Source organism: Martes martes (genome assembly GCF_963455335.1).
Source record: "Martes martes genome assembly, chromosome: 18".
Taxonomy (NCBI): Eukaryota; Metazoa; Chordata; class Mammalia; order Carnivora; family Mustelidae; genus Martes; species Martes martes.
Window position 1 is genome coordinate 29,964,024 of NC_137906.1, and position 27,947 is coordinate 29,991,970.

Here is a 27,947-nt window from a genome sequence, read left to right on the forward strand (position 1 = left end):
TCAAAAAAATATATGCACATGCTTCTCAGACTAAAATGGTGTGTCCTACTTTGAATCAATTATTCTCTAACACAAAGATCTTTTCCCTGATAACTTATAGTTTACTGAGGATAGTATGTTCCCATCGCAGTACTTTACCAGGAACAAAAATAACCCCAAAGAGATGACCCGTGCATAGCATAGCACCCAGATGCCTGTGCACTCTAACATTCTTCTGTGAATGCTAAAGCTAATGCTTGTCTGAGTTTGAGACGGTCACACTCAAGAATCCCAACAAGAGGGGGCGCCTGGGTGGCTCAGTGGGTTAAAGCCTCTGCCTTTGGCTCAGGTCATGATCAAGGGTCCTGGGATCAAGCCCCGCTTCCCCCTCTTTCTCTGTCTGCCTCTCCGCCTACTTGTGATCTGTCAAATAAATAAATAAAATCTTAAAAAAAAAAAAAAGAATCCCAACAAGAGGAATACTGAGAGGAGAAAAGGGTGAGAACAGTGTCCAGTTCAAAGGCTGACACTTCTGGAACCCGGCGGTCCGTGTCTGCTGACGCATCTCTAGCAGGAGTAGCCTTCCTTTCTCACGAGGGAGTCCTCAAAGAAAGGTGTAGAACAGAAAGGGTAACGCAAACATCACCAGCCCCCTTCTTTGGTTTAAAACAAGCAAACAAAGCACCATACTTGAGACAAATGTATCCAACACAATACATATTTTTAGGGCGAATGGCATCTTGAAACGACAGATAGGTTGGCGACAGCTTCATGTGCAAACCAACAGTGATGACAACAGCCCGTCAGCCTGGAAGTGTCTCCTGACCGCACACCGGGCAGCCGCACTCATGCACGGTGATGGCAGCGCCGGCAGCTAGAGCACCTTGGACTAGAGACCACGTTCTCATGCTGACATGCAAGGGCATGTGCTACCGCGAGGGTAACACGCAAAGTGAACGCACGTCGCCAATGTTCAAGTCAAACCAACACCAAACGCGGAGCACTTGTGTCTTCCATCCGGTTTCCTATGTGGCAAAACAAGCTTCCTAGGTCACCCTGCTGGAAGGCAGGAGAAGACGCTGCCCAATCAATTCTCTCCCCATTGCCTACTGAACGTTCCCAAGATGCACAATCATCACACTGCAGCTGGGGCGGCAGGCAGCCCCCCGCAGGCGCGTTCGCGGACTAGGGCCCACCCACTCGAGGTCTGCTACCGGCTGCAAGGTGCACATCTGGGACGTGTGGCCGAAGGCAGCAGGAGCAGCAGCTACGAATGGAAGGTGTGCTTTAAAGCAAAGCCATCAGCATGACCAGGAATGGATGAGGAGGCAGAGGCACAAGGAGCTAGCCAGGCTGTGAAGACCGATGACCCAGGCTGACTGGTGTTCACTGCGGCAGGAGGTGGGCACGCGGGACACGTGACACTGAGTGTCGGGCACCAGGCCCTGCAGAGAGACTCGGGTACACTGCCACTTTGGGTCAGGGTTAAAAACACAAGTTACCGTATTGGCCCCTATGAAAGATAACCTGATCGATCACAACCTGATCGAAGTTCCCCTGAGAATAACTACTGGTTATAAAAAGTACATACAGGGGCAGACTCAGTTCTGGGAAAGATCAGACTGCCATTTAGGACTTGCCACTCATCAACCCAGCACACGAGTTCACCTTTAAGAAATGACAAGCAGCATCTGCACCCGAAGGCAGAATGTCCAGGCCAGGAAAGACAAGGCTGTGTGACTGTCTTCCAACCACCGGAGCTGGGAGAAAGCAGCGGTGCTCAACCCGGACAGTGAAGGGGGACGGGGCCCTCAAGATGGACGACTTGACTCTGTTAACGATCGGGGAGCTGTTTGCAGTGGTGGGATCAAGATGCTTTCTCGGGGTTCTCGGGGGCCTGTATGAACTGAGCCTGGAGACCATCTTCCTGGCCCCCGGCAGGCGACAGACTCATGTCCCCATGGAGACAGGGAAGGCCCACAATGCTGACCACCGCCGGGCCTGCTGCACAGTTGTCGTTCTTAAGACAAAGGAGGAAACTGTCATGCTGGCTGGTCTCTGGAAAACCTGACACACTCTGCACGTGTCGATAAGATTGCATTTCTGTGGCCACAAACGCGAGCCCAGACGCTGGTCCAGCCGTGCTTTCCTGTGGCGGCGGCAGGTGGTCGTACAGCTGCCTGAGAAACCACCATCCCAGGCAATAGCCTCGTGTCTGAAAACCAAACCTGACAGCATTGTTCCTGGCGCTGATGTGAGCTGATCAACTGAGCTACTGGGCAACTACATCCCAGTACCTCATCCACGGCCTCCACCCTATTAGGAAACTGACTAAAATCGAGGGTTCTCCATGGCCATTTTGCAAATACTACACGCAGCATAAGAAAACGTGTAAATCTAGAGAATTCAGAGGGAGAAAAAATAGTTCAAAATAGTGAGTGGCTCATCCTTTCAGGAAACAAAGGACATAATAATAATAGAGTTTCGCGTTACAACTGCTCATATGGGAACATTTTCAAAGAATGTCTTTATCTTTTGAAAAAGGTAGAAATGAAATAATCCAACACATGGGCCCAGTAAGTCCGTAAGTTTAAACTCAATGAGTTTAATTCCTGGAAGGAAGAATGTCCTTATGTGGGCCATACAAGGTACGACCATGAAGTGGTGAGACTAATCTCTTCATGCACAAACCAGCATCTTTTGAAATTACCAAAGATGTGTGAGGCCATGGACATGGACTACTTTATATCCATTTCATTTAAAGAAAGACCTTTTTTTCATCAATTATTGAATTTTTCCATTTCAATATTTCAACAAAGAAACAGAAACACAATTTTTTTAAAAAATTTTATTTTTTTCAGTGTTCCAAAATTCAGTTTATTTTGAAAATTCTACTTCACGTTATTCTTTGCCACAGCAGATAAAAACAATACTGATCAACAGAAGTGTTTGCAACTTGTTCTTTTTCCAGAAAAGAAATGCAAAAATCTGATTTTTAACCACCATTCCAAAGAATGAAAGGTAGCTTATTATCTAATGTTAAAGAGGAAATGTCCCTCTAATTCAGCATCACAAAGAGTTTACACATTAAACAGTACTTTCTTTTAGTTCCTTTCCTCCACTTCTTAAATGGACTAAACTGCCTTTAGAACAAAACTTCAGGATTAGTTTCCTACAGAAAAAAACCCTTAAAATGCAATAATGTCTTTCACATAATACTTATACCCCACTTCAAGATTCTCAGCTGCTATGATGAGTGCTGTGAAATGTGTAAACCAGACGATTCACAGACCTGTACCCCTGGGGATAAAAATACATTATATGTTTATTAAAATAAAAAAATTAAAAAAATAAATAAATAAATAAATAAATATTTTAGAAAATGGAAAAAAAAAAAAAAAAAAGATTCTCAGCTGCTTTTTGAGCCATGGGGATATGTCCTTTCTCTTTTGTTTCTATATGTGCAATACTTGAAATGTTTCTATAATATGACATAATTAAAGTGCTTTTTCACTCTAAAGGGAAAAAAAGACCCACGTTATGCAGCATTTTAATAACAGACGACAGTTTAGAACAAGTTGAACAAGCCAAAGCAAAGCACAGTTTTGGGCACGAGCTTTGCAAAGGGACATCTGAGGACTGTATACTATAAAAACAAGGCAGAAATGACCCTTTCTGGGAAGCGGTGTGGCAGTCAGCCATGGTCTTGGAAATTCTTTATAAATAGCTGGTTTCAGTTATGGGGTATGAAGGAGGGTAGGCTAAGAAGGGGAGGGGAGATGAGCAGCTGTCTGAAAGTTAAGAGGACTCAATGTATGTTATTTAATTGCAGGACACCGGGCAGAAAAGACTGCAGAATCATGAGGGCTGAAAAAAAAGGCCAAGATCTGAGCAGTCAAGTGAAGGCCGGGGAAACCAGGGGCAACAGCAACGATGGGAAACCAAAGAACACTCTTATTGATTCTGTCTTGACTCCAAAGGCAGTACTAGGTAAAAAAACAGGCCCTGGTTTCTGTTTTTAAATTTAATTTTTTTTTCAAACAGATGTTTGAATAAAGAGAATAAAGTGATTGGACTTGGCAAAAATGGATTACATATTGTTTAAACTGCATTAAATCAGGGGCCTGATCCTATAAATACAAGACAATGTTACCGTCATATTATCTTTCAAACAGGTACGGGAGGGAGTAACGGGCCCCAGGTAGTATCATAGGACAATGAAGTCTGAGGGCCCCGTCCAGTCCGGGTCACAGGGTGTTATTAGAGCAGCGGTTGAGCAGGGAAATCGACACCTCCACCTGCTTAGTCCAGGGAAGGCCAAAAATTTGAAGTCTTGAAAAAATCTATATTCAGAGAGCAAATGACTGATACACTTTTCCTTTTCCTTAAAAATGGATGTTTAAAGAGGTGGTGGTGGTGATTAACACTGTTACTGTGACCACTATTGCTTCAGGTAACTTGGTAAAAGTAGCCACTGCTTTTTTTTTTCAAATATAAAACCGTAAGGATGTTTTTGAAGACTTTATTATTACTTCTTAAATCAGTTTTAGGTTTATAGCAAAACGGAGAGGGAAGTACAGATTTCCTGCATACACCCCAGCCCCCATACACGCAGCCCTCCTCCACTATCAGCAGGACTAAAAGAATTTAATTCCATAAAGATTCACATGCTTATAGCTCTTTGCTGTGGATGGGTTTCTGTAGTCAGAGGGTAACAGCCACTTGCTGACGGGTTTCTTTCTGGGCCTAGGACTCAGAAATACACCACCACACCACCAATACCTTTATTAAAAATCCACGTTTTATGAGAATTTCTATTTATTTATTGAGATAAGTGACACACACACATAAAAAAGGCATTCAGAAGAAAAGTGAAAGTCAGTCCATCCCGTTCCGCAACTCTCAGCCTTCTCTGCGAAGGTAACCACTGTGAAACTTTTATGGCCCCAGAGGGTATTTTGTGAATATTCCAGCTTATAAAATATGCAAAGGAGATACACAGGGTAGGAGCATACTATTCATGTAGGTTGGTGATTTGTTTGAAAAAAAGCCCCACAATATCTAGCTCATTCTTCTTACTGGCTGTATGAATGTACATGTATACATATGGATGTATCACCATATGTACGGAAGTTTTCAGAGTTTCTGCTATTATCAACCATGCTGTACTGATTGTCCTCATTCATTTTTGGGTATCCTTCCCACGATGATGATGATGACTATATACATAAAATGTATGATAATGGGACATGCATTTAAATTTCTGATAGGGGCACTTTGCAATCCAAATGGTTTGAGCAATCTACATTCCCACTTACGAGGTAAGGGAGTGCCCTTCTGTCCATCCTTCCCCCACAACGTACATCATCATGTTTTAAGGTAACTTTATTTAAATTCAAAAACAAAGATCAGTTCTACTCACCCAAGAATAATGGCAAATATTGTGCCAAAATAATGGTGAAATTTGATATAATTAATCAGCAGCGAGGGACCAAAAGATATCAAAAGCATGAGTGAGCGTGATGGGGCAGGTTTTTGACTGACTGGGGAGATATTTATGGTGGTTGTCAGAAGCCCCGCTCAAGCTGTCCCTTGCAAACCTCCTATTTATTTATAAACTTGGTAGAATTTTTCTGATGTTCCTGGGTAGAAACCTTCAGCACAAGACATCTCATTTTCCCCCCTTCAACACAGCTGAGAGATGTAACAGACAGATTTAAGATATATTTAGACTAAAATCAACAGTACGTGGTAAGAGACTGGATGTTGTGCTTCCAGAAGGAAGAGACAAGGAAGATGACGCCTGGGTTTCTGGCTTAAGCACCTGAGTAGGCCATTTACCGAGATGAAGAGCCCAAGCTGGCCATTCGGGAGCTCAGTCCTGGCCATGTGTGAACTGGAGGCAGAGCGGTCAAACTGACATTTGGCTCTGTGGGTCCAGATTTCAGAAGGGAAGTCTTGGCAGGAGACTGAAATTTGAAAGTCGTCACTTAAGTGGCATTTGAAGCCACGAGTGTTCGCTGAGGTAGAAAATATAGAAAAGATAAGGCAAAAGAAGCCTGAGATTCAGCTCCCAGGAAAGTTAAGGAGGACAAGGCCACTGTGGGTGAGCTAGGGCATGCAGATCCAGCAGAGGAGGGCGGAGGACGTGGTCTATGAAGAAGAAGAGCCTGGAGAGCGTGTGTAGAAGTGTTTCCAGCAGGGGGTCATGACCAACCGCGGTTTCAGCGCACGAGGAGCTACTGCTTGGAGTGGCGGACGGAAGGCAGGCCGGAGGAGGTTACGGAATAAAGCAGGGGCATGCGTGTGAATGAAGTGACTGGAAGCAATGTTTTCAAGATGTTGCTCTGAAGGGTAGGAGAGAAGGGGAGAAGCTTCAGCCGCGTGGAATTTCAAGCTGGAATACACCCGAGCCAGTTCATAACTGACGGAGATCAAGAGACAGGACCGGGGAGGGGGAGGACGGGAATGAATGACTTGAATGAGAACGCACAGGAGAGGAACAGGCCGCAGGTCCCCTGAAGGGATTCCGGGGAACACAAAGACCGCTTTTGTGGAGAGATACTTCCTCTAGGACAAGAGGAGGATAAAGAGGATTGGGTAAGGCTGGGGATCTAGATTTGGTCTGGGATGTCCAGGGATTTCCCAATGACGGCTGTTATTTTCTCAGAGGAGGAGGAGAGAAGGCGACTTGCTGAAAGTGAGAGGAATGAAGGAAAAGTTAGTTTGAGGCCAGCGAAGAAGGAGGTTCGACTGTGAAGAGCAAGTTGGAAAGGGAAACGCAGTTGTTTGTTACTGAAATGCTCCCACTAATAATGGCAACAGCTTGGGGGACAGAAGTCAGTCAGGAAACTGGCAAGTCACTCACTGGCTCTGAACTTTATCATTTTGATCAGAGAAAAGACCACAGGATACAAAATTAGAACATTTGGCAGTTCTTCCTAAAGCTCATTATACAAAGTCTTAGGGAAGAAGAGTCGCAGCCTGGAAATTCCACTTCTAGGTGAACTGGAAAGAACGGAAAACGGGGACTCATCCTCACACACTCACACTCACACACACTCACACACACGTGCACACGCAGAGCAGGGAACAGTCCAAGTGTCTGCAATGAATGAACGGTAAACGCTGTGGCCTGTCCACACGATGGAATGTTATTCAGCCATAAAAAGGAATGCGGCTTTGACACCTGCCATGACACGGATGAGCCTGGAGAACATTATCCTCCGTGGAGGACACAGACACAAAGGCCACATGATAGATGGTTCCATGTATGTGAAATATCCGGAATTGGGAAATGCAGAGACAGAGTTCAGACGGGTGTCAAGCAGGAAGTGGGGATGGACGGGGTGGGGGTGGGGGGCATGGGAGGCACTGCTTACCAGACATAGGGTTTTTTTGGGGGGTGATGAAAATGTTCTGGAACTAGAGGTGTGTTTGAGCAACACAGTGAATATACTGAATGCTTCTGAATTATTCACTTTAAAATGGCTAAGTTGAGGTTACACCAATGTTACCTCAAAAAAAAAAAAAGGCAGAAAAACAGACTTTAAGAAATTAGTAACTTCAGTGCCTGGGTGGCTCAGTTGGTTAAGCGAATGCCTTCAGCTCAGGTCATGATCCTGGAGTCCTGGGATTGAGTCCCGCATCGGGCTCCCTGCTCAGTGGGTAGCCTGTTACGCCCTGCTCCTCCTGTCCTCTCTATCTCGGTCTCGCTCCCTCCAGTAAATAAATTTTAAAAAAGAAAAGAAACGAAACTAGTAACTCAATAATCAAATTTCCCATTTCTCGCTCACCCCTCGCTAGCCCTCCACCACCATAATTTCATGGACCACTAATGGTGACGTCATCTTTCTGTGGTGTGATAACTATAGCAACAGCCACGTTTTATATTCCCTGTCACGGTAAATTCTAGGTTTTGTTGGAGTTGTTTTGGCCTCTATTTCCCCTTCTAGAGGATATCTCTATATTCTAACACCTTCTACAATGCTCATAATATAGAACCTTTAATAAACATGTTTTAATTTTGTGTACTATACTTACAGTATATAACAGAGTTATTTTTTTGGTAAGATTTTATTTATTTATTTGAGAAAGAGTAAGAAAGAGCACGAGAGGGGAGAAGGTCAGAGGGAGAAGCAGACCCCATGGAGCTGGGAGCCCGATGCGGGACTCGATCCTGGGACTCTGGGATCACGACCTGAGCTGAAGGCAGTTGCTTAACCAACTGAGCCACCCAGGTGCCCTGGAGTTATATTTTCTAAGAAAGAGAATATCGTGTCAAATTTAAGAATAAGTCAATGGAAGAATTTCCTGTGGGCAAGTGCTTATCATGGGCAGAACCAAGACTGTTTCACTTTGTTGCAGGAACTTGGCGCTTAGGGTATTTTTGAGTCAATATTGGTGGTAGAACACAAGACATAAGTCCAATTATGTTGCTTTAAAGGGTATAAGAAGATTAGTAGGGGAAGGTGAAGGGCAAGGGAGTAAAGGAAACCATGAAAAACTGGCAGACGCTAATTTGTTTTTGTCTCCACTCACAATTAATGTAAAATTCATGATGCATTAAAGAAGGGAGAAAGCACTTAAGTACTCTCACAAACGATAAAGAGTAGCAACCAAAGGTCACAGACTTCTGGTGATATTTTCAGGGGTCAAATCTGCCAGTTCAAAAATAAGGTTCTTCTTTAAGTGATTCCACAAAATAGAACACAAAGAGGCCCCAAAATAAAATGGCGGTTTGTCTCGTGAGAGCCACACTCTCTGCGCTGATGAAGCGAGCTTCCTTCACCAGCACTTCCCTTCTGGAGCGGAAGCAGAGCCACACTGTGTGCCCAGAAATCCACACCTCGGACGGGCCGAAGAGCAAACAGCATTTTGAGTGGGAGTTTTCATATTATGATTGTTTTCCACTTAAGAAAGGGAGACAGCATCAAGTAAACTAAAAAAAACTATGCAAAATAGCATTTCAAAAAGTTAGGGCTTAGACCACATAGGAAATACTACCTTTCTTTCCAATGTCAGAAAGCCTACTGTATCCTTAGGAAGTCCACCGGGCTGGGGGACGTGCGAAGAGGCAGGGGGTATAGATTCTGGAATTCTACACTTGCTGGCAAGGAGGTCACAGTCTAAAAGGCACCATTTACCCTCTATTAGGAATTAAAAATGAAGTCAAAATGAGAATGTTAACGGTCCGAGCTCACACACTATAGCTTTCCTGAATTAATCTGCAGCATGAGGTCAGGAAAACAATGTTTCCAACGCTCAGCCTTGGAAATTTACAGGCACTTTGATAACTCCATGGTTGGCTGCTGCTTCTGTTACCATGGAAACAGACTGCTAAAAATGGGGCATGTTTCTTTAAACTGATCATACCTTCACACAAATTCCCTTCTCCTTTTTGTCAAAAGTTGGAATGAATTTAAAGTATGCTTCTCGTGGTGTGACAACGTGATGTCAAGCCAGGGGCCTGACACAGATCGGCAGGGATGACATTAGTCTGTGGCAGACGTACAGAAGGATATTATACATATATGCATTTTAAACATCTCGTTTGGTTAAAAAGTGATGGAAATAAAGTACACAGTGGCATAAAAGCAAGTGTAACACAAATAACAGGCACTTCAAAAGCAAAATCAACCACTTAACTGCTTCATCACCAGCAATGTGAAGAGGTTAAAACAATATTTGATTTGTTTCTTTGAGACAATTGATTTCTAATCTGTAGGACGATGCTGGCTCTGCACCCAAACTTCTAGATTTGTTAGCGTCTATGGTTCTGAGAGAAGATACTATTTTTCTTATTTTGGGGGCAATCAGAAATTCTATATTCCACTGCCGCATCAGAATTTCAGTGTGTAGCTCTAGGTAAAGGTGCTGACTGGTAAAACTCCTTCCTAATTCTTCTATGATGGGAAGATGTATGTGGCATAAAAGACTCTGAAATGTCTTAACGTAAATGCCCAAGGCAGCCTCTCTGAGTAAAAGGATAAATGACAATGAAACAGGAAAGCTGTGAAATATTATTTACTTCCAATTAGCAAGTGCTACTTTTTTGAGGTTCCTGATCCTGACTTGATAGCTTGGCCTTTTTGCCCACTGTGTGGATTCAGGAATGGGACTGATACACACACACACACACACACACACACACACACACACATACACGTGCATGCATCTACCTAGTTACCCGCGTACACACACGCACACAGCAATCTGCTCACCAACACAAGAGAGAACAGAGAAGTGGGCTGACCTGTGTGTGTCCTCGTGTCACAGTGACTGCACATGACCGTGCAGAGGAAGGCACGAGGTGCAGCCCGTCAGGCCAATGGACTAGTGTGGGGTGGGGAGGGAGAGGCATGCTGGGAGAGGAGAGCGATGGAGGGACAGAAGTGTGACCTGCTTCTGGACAAAGGGGCCCGGCCTCCCTCCTGGAGGGGTCTGAGTGGGTGGGGCGAGACTGGGAGGCAGCTCTATGTCCGTCCGCTTGAGTGAAGACCCCCGTAAAGACCGTACTTGAGGAAGGGGATGGAGGCAAGGGTGATGGCCGTGGTGAAACAATGCTGTGGGTGAGAGAAAGATTTCTGAGGTCGCGCTGACAGATCTGGTGGCAGGACCTGGTGGCAGGTTATGAGGCAGAGATCAGGGATCAGTCCCACTGAGGTTCCCAGCGGGAGCCAACGGGTAGACAGAGGTGCCCTTAAACTGGAGGAGTCTGTTTCCTGGGAAAACGAGGCCCACTGGAGCCATCAGGGACGTAGAGGGCTGAGCAGGTCTACAGCACATGACAGAGGGCTGGCCTGCATGGGTGTCACCCTCTCATTTGGACCAAAGCCCACATGGGTTTCTCCTGTGCTCTCTGTTACGTGTGTGCAAGTTTGACCTCCTATGTTATCGTTTAGTTGCTCATTTTTTTAGGCTATGAACTCCCTGTATGTTGGCATGACGCTGAGTACTCAAATTTCTGCACAATGAAATTATTTCTAATAAAAAAATTAAATTATATAACTTCATCTCAAAAAGAGATGAGACCCTTTTTTTTTTTTAAACACTGAATCATGCCTAGGAAGAGGAATCGTTTACTTTTCCTTCATACCTACACGTTATTTTAATTTGTTATAAGGACCATATCATACGCTTCCGATTTAGTTTTTAAAAATGGTAATTTGGTGACACCTCACCATACGACACTTTCAATTTTGTAGAACACTGATAGAACACGAAGAAAGAAAAAATTCCCAGAGGAATCAAATGAGATGTTGCAAAACTCAAGTGGTTTTTGCTCAGAGAAGGCTTTGTAGCTCTATTTCAACTGCCCATTTGTCCCTTTCTCCCACCACAGCTCAATAAATGTATTTTGGTTGAGCGGACAGCACAATCACGATCTCACTACTCCATTTTGTTACTTTGTTGCTTACTTCACAGAAGCGTAGAAGCAGCATATCGGAAAAGGGAGAACTGCCAGGTTTTGGCAAAAACCAAACCACAAATAACAGTGCTAGTCATCTCGTAATGATCTAGGGATCATTCTGTGCGCGGATGAGTGATTTCACACACCTTGACAGTGCCTTAAGGCACCAATGCATCCCACAGGGGGTTATGAGTTCATAACTGAATTATAAGTTATATCTGAAGGGAGGAGTTCAGATTACACAGTTCAAGAAGGCAGAGAGGCAGATAATACTCTTTAAATACCTGTTGCATAATATTAATGTGTCCATGACATGCAGGACACTGGGGGTGAGATACAAAAATGATCCACACAAGGATTCCATCCCCCAAATCATTGCAGTGTAAGAGTGAAGACAATACATGTATGCGTGTCACCGCGGCAGAGGGTAAAAGGTGAAGAAGAGATGCCGACGGAGTTACTCAGAACACGCCCGGGGGAAGAAAGTGTTTTCAGGTGATAGCGTCCAGCGACGTTCTTCAGGAAATGGCACCGGGACTGAGTTTTCGGCGACTTTGAACCTGCAAAGCTGGGGTGAGAGGAACGTGGTGGGCAGAGGCGTGGAGGGGGAAGGGGACGGCAGCACTGTCTTTCACGGAACTTTCCACACTGACGAAGTGTTTTATAATCTGTACTGTTCGGCATGGCAGGCACGAACCACGTGTGCCTAATGTGATGACGGAGCTGAATTTTAAAAATCTTATTTCATTTTAATTATTTTAAACAGCCATATGTGGCTAATGGACAGTGCAGGGAGTATGTATGAGATAATTTCCAAAATGTAGAAAAGTTTGGGTGGTTTGGTAAAGGTATTTGTTTAATCTGTTTTTCCCCAGGCTGGTTGGCTCAGAAGACTTTGGAAAAATGTGCACCTTTTTCTTAAAAAGGCCTACTACAGCCATGACCCAGCACACCACGTTCATCTACTCCACTGTTTACTATGCAGGCTACCACACACTGTCACATACTTTATCTCAAGTGTTATTTACCAGCCGGAGACAGAAGTGGGAATGTGGCCCCCAATTCTGTAACTCTTCCTCCCATTCCCACACCCATGGGCTGAGCAGCACAATGAAAAGCCCAGATTCCCCAAGTCACTTCTCAGAGAACAGCTGACTAGGGTAGCAGTCTAATTCGCTTTGGGCTGTGTGCTGAGCAAGAGATGCCCTCTGGTTAAAACACTGAGTTCTGGGGCTGTGGTTAGAGCAGTAAGTGTTAGTCAAAGTAAAATAATACACAGCCCAGTTTTCTTTCTAGGGTTTTTATTCTCACTGTAAGACACTTCTTTAAAGTGAACAACCATTTTCCTCTTTAATTATAACTACCTGGTAGCACTGGTGTTATAATTCATTATCTTAATAATAACTCATATTAAACCACTTATCTGAATTAAATCACCTCAGTTTATGAGATTAGCCCTCAAATTTTGTAAATTGTTAATTCTTTGGTTGTCAAGTCAATGATCTCTAATATCCATCTCTAGTTTTAGACCCAGAAATTAAATTTGGATCTCATCCGTGTTGAATGCAATTAGAAAATGTTCACTTTCTATTGTGGACAAGTCAAAAGTTAAGATTCCGTATTGCTGCTTTGACAAAGTAAACTAGTCTAAGGAGAATTCTCTATCTTGAATTTGATCAGGAGAATTCATGATATTTATTTTTTTACTTAAAAGATTGTATTTGTTTATTTGACAGTGAGCGAGACAGACAGCGAGAGAGGGAACACAAGCAGGGGGAGTGGGAGAGGGGGGAAGCAGGCTTCCCGCTGAGCAGGGAGCCCAATTTGGAGCTCGATCCCAGGACTCTGAGATCATGACCTGAGCCGAAGGCAGACGCTCAACAACTGAGCCACCCAGGCGCCCCAAGAATTCATGGTATTTATTGCTATCTTCACCCAAAGCAGCTAATAATTAAATTCTCCCACTACACACATGGATTGGTATTTATCAGAAAGTTTATACAAGCATTAATGAAACTGTGAGGTAACAGGCTTTGTTATGGGATGACAACTATTCAGAGGCTGTTCACACTTGGAACATTTTCTTCTTAAATTTTCGATAGGTATTACTAAATCTTCTTGTTGAGGTGCCACAGAGACTTCTGAAGCCCACGATTATTTGCTAATAGAAGTCTGCTTTCTCCCTAATAATAATTCTGGCTAACTAGCACTGTCAACAGTAACAGGAATTCTGAAATATCCCAATATAAGTTAGAAACAGAGCACCTTCTTGAGCAGCGGGCTGGACTGCCAAGCCTGACAGTAGACACACATCAGAAACACCAGAGAGACCAAGCTGTGCCCATGTGGTTAGAACGAAATGGACCAAAATTTAGCCTTCCTTCACTACCTGGAAACCTGCGTTCTTGATATTAAAAAAAAAAAAAATCGCACAGGCTCTTCTTTCAAACAAACCCAAACCAAAACCAATGTTGCCAAAAAGGAGTGGAGGACTAAACACTACTGATGTGAAATATAATGAATATTTTTGGCGTCCCTTAACACATGAGGCATCAACCATTGGACACTAATAATCACTAGTACATTTGTCTCTTCTGACAAATAGTACAGGATCTAATTAGACTCTAGCATGTTTAGGTGTTTCCACAACCGCTGCCATATCAATCAACTTTCATGGATTAATACAACAAACGGTCCATGTTTGGTCCATGGCCTAAAAACAGATGAAGTGTCACTGAGGACTGTCCCCAATCCCAGTGTTGTGTTCTACAAGTCTGCTACGCTGACCACTGCAACTTGTCGGCAGGCAGTGACGGTGACACAATTATAGGAGTTCCATCTTGCACAGGAATCACCTTATTTTTATGCCACTCCAAATAAAAAAAAAGTGCTTTCTGCAAAATTTCTCTGATTTTTTTCTGTTCTAATTGAACCCAGGTCTAATCTCTCTTTCAGCATCACTAATGGGGAAGTAACAGATCATCCTTGATATCTACGGGGTTTTTGTTTGTTTTTTCCCTCGGCCCTATCTCTAGCGGAAAATGGGTAGAAATACAATCTGTGGAGGTACATAAAGCAAAACTGTGGTCAGTGCAACTGTCGTGAGTAAGAGTGATTTCACTTAACCATTTCTGTGGAGTGTTTTAAAATATGAAAGTTCTCTTCCCTTACCTCTTTATATGTATGAATTTATCTATTTAAAGATTGTATTTATTTGAGAAAGAGAGCGAGTGAGCATGGGGGGGCACAGAGGGAGGAGCAGACTCCCCACTGAGCAGGGAGCCCAACGCAGGGCTTGATCCCAGGACCCTGAGATGATGGCCTGAGCCAAAGGCAGAAGCTTAACCAACTGAGCCACCCAGGTGCCCCTACGTATGAATTTATATGATTTTATATGAATTTACATGACAGTAACATACAAAATATTTCTCTATAGCTGTAAATTTATAGGGAATTTTAAAAATGAAAATTTAAGTAGAAGGAAAAATAACAAAGGGCTGAAAAAAGACAAGCAGAGGGATGACAAAGTGGCATCAAATCGGGCACCTCATAAAAACAGTGTGAGGTACATGTTGCTTCTTGTCGCACAAATGAGGAGATTAAGGCTCGGAACAGTGAACCTGTCCAGGGTCACGGGGCTCCAGAATGGCGCGACTGGGACCCGATCCTCAGCACCTCTCACTTGAGAGCCCACGCTCGGGCCCTTTGGCCACTCCGCTATCACACAAGCATAAATGGGAGGCACGGTCGCAATGGTTAGGGAAACAACCCATACGTTACGTAACCACGTCAGCTCTGCTCTGCTGTGCTTGCTGTTCATGCTTCTAGCCTGCTTCCCTATTTTTAATCCTTGCTCCTTATCCTACTCTACGCTTGTGATGACTCTGTTTCTTTCCCTGCTTCAAATGTAAGGTACGAACGGGAGCTTAACACCTGGCCATGACTTAAATGATGCTTACATAATTAACTCTTTGTTTTTTTTTTTTTTAAGTTAATGATTTAAAAACTTCAACCTCCCTCAGGGACTCTCCAGAACGTGTCCTAAAAACTCCACTGGTATTGATTCTCCACGAATCCGCAGGAAGGCTTGCTGTGAGCAAGGAGAGGCGACCCCATTGTTTGCTTCCTGGCAACAGCTATTTATACTTAATTGTGTCGTTTGTTTGGACCTGGATGTTTTCTCTGCCCATACCCAGAAGTAGTTCAACTCTAAAAAGTCCAACTATTGTTTCTTCTTCTTATCTTTCAAATCTGTAACAATCTCTATCATCACATTCTCATAGTCTGAATGAGCAAAAAAAAAAAAAAAAAAAAAAAAAAAAACCAGGGAGCAATATCCTTTTGGAAGAAGCTTAAGCTGCCACTGGGGCAGGTAAGTCCAGATGTGCTCTCTGGGTCTCCAAGATGAGCAAGGGCGAGTGGAGAGGTGAGGGGTGGCTGATGGCAGGAGCCGAATGCAGATAAAATATTACTGTGGGCTTTTGTTTTCCTCCCAAGGAGCCCTAGAAAATCAAATTCCAAAGTAACCATGCATTGAGAGGGGTGACCTTCATTATCTCAAATTCAGGAAAAACTTAATCTCTGTAGATCCCGAATTTCTGAAACCACAGCCCTTGATCTCCAGCTGCTCCAGTAAAGCACATGAACTGGTCTGACCACTCTTCAGTATATGCCACGACAGGGGACAGCACAGCTCGTACCTTTGGCCATTTTCTCGAATCAGTCAGGGAGGTACTGTGCAGTGGCCACCGAAAATAATGGACAGTATCCTTAAGCTTATTTTTTGCCTTGTTAAAAGACCACAAAACCAAGCAATGTGTCTTTAAAAGCAAAACAAAACAAAACGATGCAATGTGCATTACGACCAATTAAACCAACCATTTAAAGATATCATTAAGAAAGCACTAGCTACCTTCCTGGTTTTAAACAATAAACCCCGTAAACATGTCAATTGGGAAAAAAATTAATTTTCCCGGAATCATGCATTTGTAAACCTAAAGCAAACAGCGCCCTGAATGCTACTGAAAAGGAAGTGGCCTCTCCTGGGGGTGGGAGTGGGGGCAAAAAAAATGGAAAGAACGAGAGAATATACGAAATGAACCTGAAAGGTTTCCCTGAAACGAGGACTGGCCTCCTAAGTCCTCTTCCTGTATTAATTATTGCAAAATCCCTAGAGTTCTATCAGTTAATGAACCGCGAGCTAGAAAGAGCCACCGAGAACGGCGTTAAGCTTTCATTTCAAAGAACTTAGAACGTGTGAGGTACCCGAGCGAACAGAGAGAGCAGACACACGGCACGGTCAGCAGACAGACACGCTCAGCCTGGCTGACGGGAACACGGATTGGGCGCTTGCGCCCCCGTCCACAGACACACTGACCTTCCTTGAGACTTTTCTGGTTGCTCCCCTCAAGGCATTCCTTTTCTTTTAATGGCTCGAAATCCCCAGCAGTTAAAATCTCTGGGAAGCCCTGTTGCTGCTTCTTGGAGCTATCGATCATGGTGAGAGGCTTCTGGAGACGGGCAGCATCCAGCAGGAGCGAAGCGCAATACGCCGAGCAGCACAGACCAGCGCTCAGCACGCTCTGGTCCCCGGTCCCCGGATCCTGGGTCCTGGGTTCCTCCTCACAAGACCCCGATCGCTGGGCAATTATGTCGTTAAGCAGCCGAAGGCAGCCATTCCCGTTCAGTTCCCAGCCTGACCCGCAAATACACTCGTGCTGCTGGAAGCCCTAAACTCTCTCCCACGTTGGGAGGCAGAGCCCCAGAGGCACGATGCTGAAATCCCACCCCTTTTCCCAGCCGGCCCCCTTCCCCTTGCCATTCCAGCTTCCCCCGCGCGCTGGGTACTTCCAGCTGCAGTTTGATGGTCCGAATCATCTGACAAACACTGAGTCAAGCAGTTAAAAATAAATCCTGTAGTTGTTAAAAGAGAAGACTTTGCTGATACCTAAGAAGACAAATTGCTGCCTGTGGTCTCTCGCGGCTCTCTATAAACACACCCGCAGGCTGTGGAAATACTTTCTATCAGCCAGACGAGCACATTCATTACTCAGTAAGTTCTCCCGCTACACAAACGGCACAGTCTAGGGCATCCGAAGGAAGCGGGTCTTCTCCCCGCGGAGGGACCGCGCTGCATAAACAAGCCACCGGCGGCACTGCCTAACGACCGGGGCGCGGAACTCCCCAAGTTCTTTTGTGGCGTCCGGCTCCTCCTGGCAGAGCCAGTGCTCTTTGTAACAGGGAAACGTACTGCAATTGCGGCTTTCTGCCGTCACCAGTCCGGACCCGAGCGGCAGTTTCCCTTTGTGCCACTAGTCGGCTGCCCGAGTTAACATCGCCATGATTGTTCCCAGGGAAAAATCTCCCTCCCCGGTACTGAAGGCAGAGACAGCAAGAGGAGCTTCTGTTTCAGAGCCGACTCAACCGGCGGCCAGCCCAAGTTTGATCTCACGTGGGCTTTCGGCCACGGGCACCCCCCCTGCCCGCCACGGACTGCTGTCCCCCCTGAACATGAGGGACGCTGCTGGGAGGAAATCTCTAGGGATGGCAACGCCAGGCAAATGCGGAGACAAGCCTGTTTGTAGACCCAGAAAATATATGTCCACCCGTAGCTCCTGCCAAAAAGAAGCTTTTTTTTTTTTTTGAAATGGTTCAAAGTATGCACCTTTGCAAAAGGGTTCCCAGAACAGCCATGCGAGGTTGTAAGAGCAGTAGCTGGAATGTGCTTCCATGAGGGCTACGTTTTGTTCACTTTTTTATAACAGACATCTACCAGAGTGCCTGGAAGACTAGTTCTCAATAAATACTTTTTGCACGATTAAGTAAATAAATTAAAGCAGGAGAAGCTGCAATAGGTAAACTTAATTGTTCAAAATTCTAAAGAAGTCCTCCATCCATGCCCAATAGTCAGTGATTTTAGATGAAATGTTCTCTAAAGGAAGCACATTTTCTCTTCAAAAGAGAAATACCCATACATTTTGAGTGTGCATCTGACATGATCCTTCTGCGGGATGAAGAAAGGCTTACGTTTTCAAAGCCAGAAAAGCCCAGTACTGCTGCCCCCACTGAAACACAGATGGGAACTGGATGAAGATTCTGTCCTTTGTCCCTGGTTCCGGGGCTGGTGTGCACTCAACCCAGACTGTTCGAGAAAGATAGCGATCTACGCTTCTCCAGCATCTCTTGAGAATGGGATTACACAACAGGCAGACATGGCTCTTGTCGACTGAACTTCCTTCCGAAGCAAGGGAAGCCCAGGGCTGGGAGACCACACCCCCGCAGGAACAAACAGCGCGGAGCTTATCACACTTCTCAAAAGCGCCGTGGAATGCTCTGCTCCTCCTTTCCGATCCCAAGGCCTCTGTTCTACCCTGACTGTTCCTGCATCCCTAGAGGAGGAATAAAAGCCTTTTTCAGGACATTCTTTGGGTCAGTCACCTTTTTAGCAGTTTGGCGAAGTTTATCTCTCTTAACCCCCAAGAGCCCCTTCTGACCGGGATGATTATTGGTACATTCTAGCCATTTTACAGACCAGGACCAAAGTGTTCTCCAAAGCCCGAGTCTCTCTCCTACTGCAACGTCTGCTGTCCTCCAGAACATGCTCTGTCTCCAGGCTTTAGTCTGATCTCGGGACAGGTTTTCACAGCAGAGCCCATAACTTTTATGGCCTTCTAGTAATTCTGCTCCTGGTGAGGGAGAAGGAGAGCCAACATAACCCTGCTCAAATGCTTTCATGAAAGCACTTCCACTTTTCCTGAAACGAGAGCAGCAGCGGCCAACTTTATCCAGCCCTCGCAGGGTGACCCAGTCTAAGTGCTTTTCACAAGTCACCTCATGTGTCCTGCTGCTGGGCCTGGGGGTTCAACATCATCACAGTTCACAGATGAGGAAACCGAGGCCTCGAAAAATTGACTATTTTTGTCAGAAGTCCCCTATCATATATATGGTGGCCAGGACTCCCAACAGGCGGCCTGGCTCCAGACCCCACATTCTTAATTACTTTGCAAAAATAACAACAAAAACAACAAACCCTCATATTCTCTTTCTCAGCATGCTGCTTTTTAAACCCCACTCAACTGCAGTGAGGCCACAAGTTTAGAAACCTGGGTAGATACAGAACCATACCAGCCACTTCTATTTTTTTTAGAAAAGAATGGCTGTGTGCATGTGTTGATTATGTTAAAAAATAAAACAGTTCTCTTTTAAGGATCCTCTGTAAGCTTATTATTTTTGCATCTGATAAATATTTTAAAAATTTCAATAAGGAAACACATTGTCCTGCTGTGGGTTTATATCTAAAGTCTTGTCTCTGTAGTTTTGAGAGAAAAAAATTTTTTTAGTGGTGAATATGCCTGAAAGAACATTTATTTTGGTATTTTTAAAAATGTGAAATAATTTCAAATTCACAGAGCATTGTTTTCCTGAACCATCTGTGAGAAGGCTCTGACATGACACTTCTTTACCTTAAATGCTCCGGTGTATAATTCCTACAAACAAGGACATTGTCCTATAAAACCCCAATATAACCATCAACATCAGGAAATCAACACCAATTTATCACCATCTAATCCAAAGACTCCACTCAAGTTCCACTAATTGTCCCAACAACATCCTTTAAGGCAAAAGGATCCAAAACAGGATCACGTATGGCCCTGAGTTATTTCAAGTCTCTTCAGTATTCTTTCATTTGTGAACAGATCCTCAGTCTCTCTTGACTCTTCCTTCCTTAAATTGTGAAGATTACATACTAGTTATTTTGTAGAATTGCCCTCAGTTTGAGTTTTGTGGTGTGTCTTCATGACCAGACTCTGGTTACGGCAGGAATACCACGGGGCGGGGTATGGGGGGCGGGCGGGGTGTGTTCTCTGTATCCCATTATGTGGGGCACAAATCCAGTTCATCTTCTAACTGACAATATTTGTTTTGATGAACGGATTAAGACGGGATTGGCCAAGTTTCTTCATTGTAAAGTTAGTTTTTCTCTTCGTAATGAATGATTTTGTGGGGTTGAACTATTTATTACTTAGGATGGTCACCAAATGGTGACTTAGAAAATTCTATCATTGCTTCTGCGTTCATTAGAGGCACATCTCAGTGTAAGGAGAACCCCCCTATGTGGATTATGGCACCTACTTCCATCACCGTGGACTCACGGATTCCTATTTTATTCAGTGGGTGACAGCATGTTCCCACCATTTAGTCTGATGCTCAGAATATTCCAGATTTGACTAGTGGGAGTCCTTTCCTGCTGACTTCAGTTCCTCTGAGCGCTGGATTACTTTCTGGTACAAGGTATTCCAGGCTCATCTGCTACCTTCCCTGCTCCGCTGAGAAAGTAAGGACTCAGTAGCAGGTGTCCTCATTGCTATGAGGGTGTCAGCGTTCCCAGGCCTCCTCTGTAGGAAGTCAGGGAATATGTCACTGAGTTTGTGTATGAACAAACACGCACACACATACTTATGGTTCTCTGTATTAACAGATGTAAATGCAGATCTATATTTAAGTATGTACATCTGGTCTTATTTGTATACACATGTTGAAAACCATGAGTTCACCCTGATGCCTCCACTTCCAATCCAACACCAAAGGTTCTTTCTCAGCTTCTCTCGCGTATTTGTAACCCTTTTCTCCTATATAGGGAGAATCTTGTCTCCGCCACCCCACTCGTGGATACCCTGTTCATCCCACTACTGTTACTGCTGAACCAAACCCTATGCAGATGTCTCCTCACCCCAGGCGGGCTCCGAAGCCCTCCCCAGATCGCTGCCCCCACCCCCACAGGGCAGCTGTCTTGCTCACCCCCACATAATGTCTTTTGGACTGAATTAGGGATGAAGGGAGGAAGGGCACCTGCGTTCTCTCTGAGTGAAAGCGGCCCACAGTTACCCCGTGAACTGCTTGCAGTAGGTCTGTCCTTGCTCCGTACTCTATGTACGACATCTTCTTCAGTGTCGTTTGGCTCTGCTGTCACGAGGGACGTTTAACTTCAAAGGATAGGTGATTAAAGTCACTGTGGCTAGGGTAAATCTGCTTCCACGGTGTGTGTGTACACACACCCAAAAGGGCTGTTTTCCTACAAAAGAGAGTTCCATAAATCAAGTCAATTTTCCCAGTACTCCAAGCATAGATATTTAATAAGCGTGAGAAAAACTGTATGGCTTGGAGACTAGGAATAATCCAGGAAAGGCTTCAGGGACTCGGAACAGAAACAAACACGGCTCAAGGGACCTACACAAGAACTTGGCAGTCTCAATATATGCTCACAAAGCTGCTGATAAAAAAGATATGGTTGGGATGACGCTGCACTGGGGTAAGCACAGACCTGAGAACATCACCAACTGTGCAACGTTTCACCAATGTAAAAGCATCTGAGAGGGACAGAGACGATAATTAGTAACAGCATGGAAAGAGACTGCTAAATACTGAGTTGTGCTTTTCCTATAGCATTCCCGACACCGGACTGAGAGAAGATGCCTCTTCTTTTCAGCTCCTGCATCTTGGTACTTGGAACCGGGCCTTCCAGTAGCCCTCCCGGAGGAGCGGATGCAGGCCCCTGGTGAGGCTGCCTCCACAAGGCTGGAGCCTGTGTCACAGAAGCCATGCAGAGGAGGGCCACAGACCGGACACACTTAGGGAGAAAAATGTCAGTCCAGATTACACCTCAAGTTTTCCCCAAGGGTGCCAAATTTTTAGTAAAATATGTATTTGAGACTTAATTCTCCCTCCTCTTAAAATTATAAAAACACTATAAAAATATTCTATCTTCAGACAACTACTAAATGGTTATGGTAAGTCTCAACAATTTAATAATTATTAAGCCCAACTTAAGAATCCTGATATTAAAACTTTTTTTTTCCCCGCAAAAAAGGACACAGTGTGAGCTCTGAAATCAGACAGCATATCTTAAAAGCCCTTCGTTTTTGTTCCTTTTTAAATACATGGGTATTGGGGCGCCTGGTTGGCTCAGTGGGTAAAAGCCTCTGCTTTCGGCTCAGGTCATGATCTCGGGGTCCTGGGATCGAGTCCTGCATCGGGCTCTCTGCTCAGCGGAGAGCCTGCTTCCCCCCTCTCTCTGCCTGCCTCTCTGCCTACTTGTGATTTCTCTGTGTGTCAAATAAATAAATAAAATCTTTAAAAAAAAAAATGGGTACCAAACTGTAGTACTTCCGATAGAAACAACCCTACGGAAACCACTGTTTCAGGAGGAGGGACACAGTTTTCTGTTATTCCTAAGAGAATGAGATTTTGAAGGACCAGCAATGATCTGAACGACCAAGTGCTGTAGCATAACCGAGTGCCGCAACAGGGCGAAAGAGCCTGGTGAGTCGGCGGTAAGTTGCGCTTCCGATCATCTTTCCGGCCGGCGCTGCTGGGTTGAGCTCTCCCCTCTCTGAGGCGGGGAGCTGCGCCTTGGCCAGGCATCCAGGACGGGGGCAGGACCGTCCACGGTGCGCTGACCAAGCCGTGCTCCGAGGCAGCCACGAGAACTTCCTGTGGGACGGGGCGGACGGCCGGGGAGGCAGAGGAGCACATCTCCCCGGTCCTTCTCAGTCAGCCCGTGCGTCCCCACGGCACCCCTCCATCACAGGGCTCCGACGGCATGCGAGTGAGCAGGGCCGTCTGTCTCCCCAGCCCCCTGCCCACAGCCTCAGGACGGGTCACGAAGACGTGACACAACACACTTTGTCAGCGTTAAAGGGGTCCTTTGAGTCTTTTCTCCATTTCTAAGCTTTGCCCATTTCTATGAACACAGCCAGGTTTACGACAGAGAGCCAGCCTCAGAGCAAGCCTCTTCGGAGTTGTCTTCCTCGGACTCTGAGTTACAGAGGACACGGGAGAAGGACAGACGGAAGGGAGGACGGAAAAGTGGGAGAGGTCACATCCTAGCAAAGATGGGAAGACGCGATGCTAGGTCACGGTCATTGTGACGGTGGGTTAAGAAAACTGTCCACGGGAGTGTTTCTCCACCTTTTTTTTTGGCATCATCGTCCCTATGGCCCGACCCTTTCTTACAGAATTTTTTCCTCATCACATTCCACGAAATTTCAACACCACAGATCGACATGTCCGTTTCCAAGCTGTATGTGCCTTACACATGAAAGGTGTGATCTTTTTGTCTCTCCCCCAAGAACCGATCTGTGCTCCTGTTGAGAATGCTTCATCTACAAGAGGGAAAAACCAACGTCTCCTGTTTTGCTGAGGAAGAAACCGTAAGGTAGTAAGAGTGAGAGTGAACTGTAGGCAGGAAACCCTCCACGAGAAAATAACAAATGCTCGCCATCTGGGATAATGATTTTTTGGATCACAAGTGGATTTAACGTATTTTTTGTGGACCTTGAAGATCTTTTGATCCTCAGCAGCTCTGAGGTATGGGAAACATGTACTGGCGTTTGTTTTATTAAGAAAAGAAAAGAAAGGAAAGGAAAAAAAGAAAAGAAAAACACTGCGGTTCAGATATGAAATAATGTATTTTGAAGTCACCCTGGTGGTGAGCACATATCCTTAATCCTGGCTTTCTGACTCCAACATCCTTTTCCCAAAAGCAAAAACCTGTATGGTTTTTCTTTCTTTTTACTCAATTCCCACAGGATTGTCAAAGGCACGTAATTAAGAAAAACCAGTAATTTAGTTTCAGGGGGTGATAACATCGCAGATGGACTTAGGAAGCGTGGAGGCAGGACGGTTTTGTGGAACGCGCACGACTTCAGGGGTAAACGTGATTCGATGGTGAGAGCCACGCGATCCTGGAAAAGCAGCGCCATCTCTGTGCCGTGGCTGCCTCGTGGGCAGAAACGCGGTGACGACCCCGGCAGGACAAGAGCTGTTTGCTGTGAGTGTGCAAACTGGGGAACGGATGCATGTGAAGTACCCGGCACGAGCACGGCGCGCGCTCCCCGCATGGCGAAGCCCCGACGGACTCCGTCCCGGCAGGGTCTCCCTCGCCTGCGACCTCCGTGGCTGCGCGTTTGCCCGGTGAGGGGCCCTGCGGCGCGCACGCGCGCACGCGTAAGTGCAGAGCAGCTCGCTAAGCCGCGCGTGCCCTCCGTCTCCCACCACACCCGCGTCAGGCCGCCCCGCGGCGGTCTGGCGCCCCCCTGCTACTTTAGATTTCGTTAGATGGCAGCTGACGTGTCTCCACACGCTGATGCGTTTTCCCTTCACGGAACAAGAAGCCGAAACAGCGCCCCCAGGTGACTGACCGCGGCGGCGGCCCGAGAACCGCGTGGAACCCGCGCGAGGACCTCGTCTGGGTCCAAGGACTGTTCTGGGCCGCGCGCTCTCCGCGGAGGCGCGCCCCCGGGGCGTCAGACGCCCAGGCTGGGAGCCCCGCCACGCATCGCGGCGCGCAGACGGACACCGAGGGCGACGTGGGACGCGGGAGTTTCTGTTCGTGGGCGGGTGAAGTGCTCCTGAGCACAGGTTAGTACTTCCCTGGCAGCGGTGCGTGACAGCAACGTGAGACTAATAAAAATGAAGTCCTCTAGTAACTGTTGTAAACTTAAGTTTGTGAAACGCTGCTTCACCGCTCAACTCAAATGGGGTGAGGGGACCCATTTACTCTGCTGCTTGGCTTCCACGAGGTCATCCTGGGCAACGAAACATCTGCCTTTGTTTCCCTCATCTGACTGGGTATCCTGCTTGGCCACCTTGGGAGTCCTGACAGAGGCGGACAAGATAAAAGAGGCAGGACGACTGCCCAAATCTAATACGAAAGCAGGTCATGCCTTCACACGCGCTCCCTGATGTCTCCTTGGTCTCTTACTGAGTCTCAACCGGGACACTGTTTCAGATCATTTCCATTTTCCTCAAGACCCCACTGTAGCACCAGCCTCACACCCTTCCCAGCAAGCAGCGTGGGCCCCAGATTTGCTAACACTGAGGTCTTCAGACAGAAGCGCTACTCCACCCTCCTGCTCCCCTTCTGGCTCCTCTTTGGTGAAGTCATCCTTCTTCCTGCCGAGGGGTGTCCAGACACTTGGCTCAGGGCTGTAGCTCCTTCACACCTACTTACAAAATTCATCAGTTCATTAGGCTTCTCCTTGAGGATCCTTTGGACTCATTAAGATACCTGCACATCCCCTTGTACTCCTCCTAAGATTCTGACCATTTCTAAATGTTCTCCCTTACCAATCTCATCCTTTGCACTGGTGCCAACTGTTAACTCCGAACACCCAGCAAGGCCCCCATGAACACAAATCCTGCCTCTGGATCATCACGCATTTGCTTTCTAAATGGCACTTGATAAGCGAGTTTTCCTTCTGCAGTTGAGATATCTTGATTCTAAGGTTATGTGCTATACTCAGGACTAACTCACCTATGATTTTATAAGACAGTCCTTGCTTCACTGTAATGGAAAATCAAAAATTAAAAAAAAAAAAAACCAACCCACAACAAAAGCAAATGGCAAGTGATGAGCTCGCCTAGACCTCAGCAGCATCCAGCTCCAGACCCCACACCTCAACGCCATCCCATGCTGCCGTACTCATCTTTGCAGCCTCAGGGCCCAGGACACTCTGATTGCGGAATTAATGCTGCCTGCATAAACAAATCAGTGTCACTAGACCAATCGAAACTCATCCGGGCCTCTCTTCTCGTACCGAATTCTGCTCACATTTCTTCTCTTGGCATCCAAGCCATCAGGGCTCCGTCTCCTGATTTCCTGAGCAGCATTACTAACCCGGACATGGTCCTTATGCTTCAACTAAATCAAGTTGCCTAATATCCCCTAAAACGCTCTGAATTTTTCTTCCCTTTACTCAGGTTTTTTCTTCTGCCTGAAATTCTCCATCTCTGATGGAAACGGTCCTCAGGCAGTCTTCAGGAACTAGCTGCAGTATCAATCACATTCAGAAGCTTTCCAAAATGTGCCTCAACACCACTGAAGAGTCAGGTCTTTTTCCTCTGCTCCCTCTGAACGCTCCCAGTACCTGTCATGGGAGACTAAGCCTTCTGGAATGATAATGAGATGCTGCCAATTCTGGTCCCTAACGGTGATGGGTCACTGACTGTGTCCTGAGCATGAGCATCATGCATGGTGCTGAGGGCTTGACAGGCGCTCCCTCAGATCACTCTTCTCAAGAACTCCATCCACTACTGGCTCCAGCTTACAGGGAGGCACCTGGAGGTGAAGTAGTCTGTCCAGCTACACAGCTTTTAAGGAACAGAAGAGAGATTTTTAACGCAGAAAGCAGGCTTCAGGCTACTAGCTTTTCTCCATGGGTTCTGTGAGAGAATTAAGCTCTAATGCCCAAAGGTGTCCACTATATTAACTTCTCTCCTATGTGTGGAAAATGGCATTAGCTATGTCATCCTTGGGATAATTGAGGAAATAGTCACTCTAATCATATTGGTAGGAATTCATTTTCTCACAGAACCTGGTTGAGAAAGACTGCATGTTTTTAACTACTGATACTCTGCACGTTTCTGATATCCCATCCCCACATTAGCAGATTTCACAAGCCCCTCAAAAGCTGGAACTTGATCTCATCCAATTTTTTATTTCCTGTGAGATGTGTTCTGGTGTTTTAATCATGTTCATATGGTCAAGCCTCTCCTTAATTGACTAAATCCTTACATTCAGCAGCCGAGGCTGGGTGACGAACATCTTCCTTAAAATAGACTTAACACTACCCACCACATTTCTCTGGTTGTTTGACAAACACTTAAAAATCACTATTACTAAGATATAAAGACAGTAAGATACATCAATTTAAAGTGTATATTTGTGGCACGTTTTGATGGAGATTTAGGGCTGTGAAATTATGGTCACATCTGAGATACAGAGCATTTTCAATGTCTCTGCAGCCTTCTTCCTGCCCCTTTGCAGTATATCCCACTGCCACACCCAACCCCAGGAAATCACTGATCTGCTTCCCATCACTAGAGATTAGTTTGCTTGTCCTAGAATTTCAGGTAAATGGAATTATACAATATGTAGTCTTTTGTGTTTGAATTCTTTCACTAAGATATGATTCAGATTCATCCATGCCGTTGCGTGTATCAGCAACTGGTTCCTATTACCAAGTAGTAATCTAGTGCATGAATAGATCACATTTTGTTCAAACATTCATCTGTTGATGGACATATGGATAGCTTCCAGTTTGAGCTACTATGAATAAATACGTTATGAACATTTATATATAAATCTTTGGGTAGATATTTGTATTCCCTCCCCCCTTTTAAAAGATTCTATTTATTTGAGAGAGAAAAAGAGAGCATGAGAGAGTGAGCAAGCACAAGCTGGGGGGAAGGACAGAGGGAGAGGGGGAAGCAGGCTCCCCACTGAGTAGCCTGACACGTGGCTCGACCCCAGGACCCTGGGATCATGACATGAGCCGAAGTCAGATGCTTAACTGACTAAGCTACCCAGGTGTCCCTGAATTCCTTTTTTTTTTTTTTTTTTAAATATAAAGGCTTAGTTAGATAGTAGATGGATTCTTAGCTTTTGAAGGAACTTTATTGGCAGCTTTATTTTTATTTATTTACAACAAAACCAAAAGACAACCAACAGAATGGGAGAAGATATTTGCAAATGACGTATCAGATAAAGGGCTAG

At 45.5% G+C, this 27,947-nt stretch overlaps 2 protein-coding genes across 2 annotated transcripts in view; one reads left to right on the forward strand and one right to left on the reverse strand.

Annotated features, from left to right (window-relative positions):
• The window catches only part of LOC308359345 (uncharacterized protein), a 92,947-nt gene extending 88,887 nt beyond the window's left edge, over nucleotides 1–4,060 (forward strand). The window contains exon 5 of the transcript XR_013968427.1: nucleotides 3,812–4,060. The gene's annotated coding sequence lies outside the window, so the exon portion shown is untranslated. The remainder of the gene's footprint in view (nucleotides 1–3,811) is intronic.
• The window catches only part of MRTFB (myocardin related transcription factor B), a 181,539-nt gene that overhangs the window by 54,866 nt on the left and 98,726 nt on the right, over nucleotides 1–27,947 (reverse strand). The window lies entirely within an intron of this gene.